This window comes from Helianthus annuus, chromosome 14, assembly GCF_002127325.2.
Source record: "Helianthus annuus cultivar XRQ/B chromosome 14, HanXRQr2.0-SUNRISE, whole genome shotgun sequence".
Lineage (NCBI taxonomy): Eukaryota > Viridiplantae > Streptophyta > Magnoliopsida > Asterales > Asteraceae > Helianthus > Helianthus annuus.
In genome coordinates this window covers 117,564,437-117,569,221 of record NC_035446.2, presented here as the reverse complement: position 1 = coordinate 117,569,221, position 4,785 = coordinate 117,564,437, and positions in this window count along the sequence as shown.

Here is a 4,785-nt window from a genome sequence, read left to right as displayed (position 1 = left end):
CCTTGAAGCTTTCAGCATAGATACGTCTTCGGGCAATCCGTAATGCGTATCCCCTCGAATGGTAAGAGATTCACCACTCGGAGTCCTTAAGACTATCTGCCTTTTGCCGCAAATGATTTGGGCCTGATTACGGGATAACCAGTCCATGCCTAGCACAATGTCAAAACCCGCCAGTTTGAAAGGAAGTAGAGATAAAGGAAAAGAATGGTTCCTAATGGACATTTCACATCCTTCTAGAACAGTAGAGACGGTTTCTATCGTGCCGTCTGCTAACTCTACTTCGTATTTCACGTCAAGGGTTTTGATAGGCATATTTAGTAGTTGGCAAAATTTCTGGTCTACAAAGGATTTATCAGCGCCAGAATCGAATAGTACTCTTGCAAATATATTATTTACGAGAAAAGTACCTGTAAGCACAGTGTCGTCCTTAACCGCTTCCTTTGCATCCATGCGAAAAACTCTCGCATTTGACTTCTTAGTCTCTTCCGCCTTCTTGGCATACTTTGGGCAATTACTCTTTATGTGCCCCTTTTCGTTACAACCATAGCAGGTTGCATCCTTTATCTTTTTGCACTCCACGGTCTTGTGATCCTTGGACTTGCATAGCCCACAGGATGGAGTCTTTTGTTGCGACTGTGAACCAGACGCAAATCTACACTTCCCGGAGTGAGGTTTCTTGCAGACCTTGCAGTGAGGTCTTCCATCAGCTTGCCCCTCCTTCTTTGCCTCCGACCCTCTCTTGCCCTCACCGTTCCCACGGTGCTTTTTCCCAGACTTTCGTGAGGTATCATCCTCACGTTTTCGCTTTTCAGCCTCCTTGCTCCTTTGTGCCCTCAGACGGACAGCATCAAGTGTAAGAGACAAGGAGAGGTCAGTAACTGACCTGAAGGTCGTCGGCCTAGAGGCCTTCACACTGGCCTTGATCGCCGGCTCTAAGCCCCCAATGAAGCGGGCAATCCTTCTAGGTTCTGGTGTCACAAGATATGGCACCAGGCGTGACATGGTATTGAAGCTTGTCAGATATGCTTGACAATCCAGGTTTGTCATCACTAGTGAGACAAAATCCGCCTCAATCTTCTCAACCTCATGTTGAGGGCAGTAGTTTTCTTTTATGAGGGCAATAAACTCCCCCCATGACATTTTGTATAAGGCAGACTTACCTGAAGCCTGCACCAGAGCTCTCCACCACGCCAGGGCCTCGCCCTTGAATGACTGGGACACAAACTTAACCACGTCCCTCTCAGCGCACCCGCTGATGTCCACAATCGTGTCCATCTCGTCTAGCCAGGTGATACAGTCAACCGCACCTTTCTCCCCTGTAAATTCACGGGGCTTACATGATACAAAGTATTTGTAGGTACAACCCTTAGCACTGGATGCATCGGTATATTCTCTATCGCGATGAACGCTGTGCTTAGTAGACGAATGTTTGTCGTCATCTTTCTTGGGTTCAGAGGGTGGTTTGGAGTGTGTCTTTGGTTTAGAGGGTGGTTTTGACACAGTTCTGCCTTGGGACTCAGTATGTTGACGATCAATAGCTGCCTGAACAGCAGTGTCAATCAGAGCCTTTAGCTGTGCGCCTGTCAAATGCACTGACGCATTGTCATAGTCATCTTCATTTGTGTGGCTGTTCTCTCCATTGGGATCCGCCATTGTAACTTGAATCTGTTACAGAAGATAACAAAATTTTATTTAGGCGATTATTATATAATTGTCTTTTATGACAATTTATCAACCATGGTACAAAGACCATATTTGGTTAACTTATTATTTCATTATATATTAGGATTTGAATATATCCTATTTCAGCTATATAGATAGTATTGGCGGCATAAAGCCTAATCACGATGATGTTTTATAATATTAGCCGAGATTTCGTAGAATCAAAGGCATAGAGAATTGAACCGTAGTTCCTTTATCTCTTTCTGACAGGGAGTCATAGACCACCACTGTCTTTTGTCGTTATAAGACAATTATTATGGCCCATAGGCACTACACCTCTAATGGATGTTTAAATATAGTTGGCCCGTAGGCACTACATCGCTAATGGATGTTTTGATATGGTTGGCCCGTAGGCACTACATCACTAATGGATGTTTTAATATGGTTGGCCCGTAGGCACTACACCACTAATGGATGTTTTTATAATACTGGCCCGTAGGCACTACATCACTAACGGATGTTTTAATAATATTGGCCCGTAGGCACTACATCACCAATGGATGTCTTTATAATACTGGCCCGTAGGCTTTGCATCACTAATGGATGTCTTTATAATACTGGCCCGTAGGCATTGCATTACTAATGGATGTCTTTATAATATTGATCACCTTCATTGGTGATTTAACCCGCGATTTATGAATCATTTAGTTGGGTTTTGAAATCCTTAGAGGATTATTGTATAAGAATGACGTGTGTGATTTTTAACGAATCACATCTGCCATGATTTGTTAACATGCGTACAGAGGTTAACAGGGAATCAGAATCCTTTCAATTAGGTCGTACCATCTTGGCTGGATCTTAAAAGACACCAAGCTAGGTTTCACCTTTTAAGATTCTTTATTTAGGCAGATCTATTAAAAGGATTGGTTTTGATTTATTTTATATATATAAAGCAAAACTCATAACATACATTCCAAAATCTCAAATACAATTACATATTGCCCTAAACGGGTCTTTCAAGTAGTACATACCCCCATAGGGTTTTAAAATAAGTGACAAGTCCACGCAGGGACTAATACGAGATAGGTGTCCATGCAAGGACTAAAGATAAGTCCACGTAGGGACTGAAATACGATAAGTTGTCCACACAGGGACTTATTTTAAAGTAGAAATTACATTAGTACAACTATTAAGGGCTAATGGTCACGTTTCTTCTTTTTGCCCTTCAGTAGGTTCGCCAAGCCTTTGAGAAATCCTCGGTGGCTCTTCTTCTCTTCCTCGAACTCTCTCTCCACACGATCTAGTCCATGGAGTATTTCTTCCTGTTCAGGAGGAGAGAAACTTGGTTGCGGCGCTTGATGCGGAACTGGAGGTCTGGGAGGTATTGGATACCCATGAGCTGAGTAGTCCGGTGGTCCCATGTTTCCATGTGCTCCGTCAGGGTAGCGCGCATTATATCTTGCCGACACCACATAGGGGTCGCGCTCATAGCCGTAGTTGTATTGTGCTTGTGACGGTTCGAACGGGTTGTAAGCCGTTGGACCCGTATAAGCAGGTATGGGTTGGTCATACCCAAATGGTGGCGAATTTCGTGCAGCTGGTGCGGAGTTCGCCTCCTGTATAGGACTTGAAGGTCCTTCTTCTTGTAGTGGCGGATAGTGGCTACTACTAGAATGTCAAGGAGTGCTGAAGTGGATACCCCCTCCTTCTCGTGTAGACATACGAGCATTTGTCCTCCTACGCCTCGGCGGATCAGGTATCACTGGTTGTGCCGGTGGCGGAGGTGGTGGCGTAACTGCCTCAAGGCGTGAATCCTCAGAGGGATCCTGTGGATGTCTCGGTTGTTGAGATGTCTGTCGAGATGGCGTGTAGTACCATTCATGTCGGTCAAACATCGCTTGGAAACTGTCAGGTCCTTGATAGGGCGTTCCATGGAAGGATGACCCATCAGAAACTTCTATCGGATGCGTGGGCGTACCACGAGCTGGTTCAGTAGGATCCTCATCTTCCTCCATGGGATCTTCAGAAAAGTGGTCTTGTGGCCCTAGTGGAACAAAACCTGAAGGTTCTTGTATGTAGTCAGCCGGATTAAACTGACCTATGTAGTATGGAGTAGGGTCGTCATAATTCCGGTGCGAAACCGAACGTTGTAGAGGTATGAAGGAAGGTTGTGGGTTGTTGGGATCATTTTCCGAATCTGGCCCAAAGGAGTGCCGGTAGGATGGCGTCGAGCTGTGCGAAGTGGAATGCCTCGCTGGTTCGTAAAGATCTCTTCGTCGTTGTGGCTCTTCGCTCCTTGTCATCGAAGGATGTCTTGTACCAGATGGTCCAGCTTCGTTATCGTGATGTGTCACGATCTCTCCTCTGCCTCTTCGTCCCCTTCCTCTTCCTCGGAATATAACAGGTGGCATTTTCCTGCTTAAAACTTATTAAAATTCAATCGAAAATAAAGACAAAAGGAGTAATAATCCGAATTTGTCCTAAGTTCTTGTCTAGACTCAAGTATGTGCAATTGTGTCATTGAGATTAAACACAATAGGATAGTGTTTAATTCACTCAATGTTGGCTCTGATACCAACCTGTCACACCCCGGTTTCCACGTGTCTCACCGGTGGGCCCGGTGGGGGATTACCGTGACGATGTTGGCAACAATATAGTCAAACCACACAATTATATAATGCACAGCGGAAGCATAAGATAAATATATATTTCAACCTCTGGTGATAATATCAATGTATTACAGAAGTTGAATATCCACAGTGGATCGTAAATAAACATAAAGTATTGTTCCATCAGATACTGCAATCAAGCTTGCGAGACTTATCACGACGCTAGGGAGCTAAGACCAGCCAATTTACGTTTAGGTACCTGCACTTAATCTTTTGGGGAAAATACGTCAGTTTACACTGGTAAATACATTCAACTGACACATTTGAAAATGTTTATTAAAATTGATTTGAATGCACAAGGCACAAACTCTTTTATAACTTGGGTAAATTATAATAAAATCTTGTGAACGTTTTACATGTTCTTTTATGCGTTCAGTAGCCCGGGTCGTGCCGGGTTAAAGATTTATAGACACACCACGTTTGCGTAAAACCGTAGTATAAAAACCAACGGCTA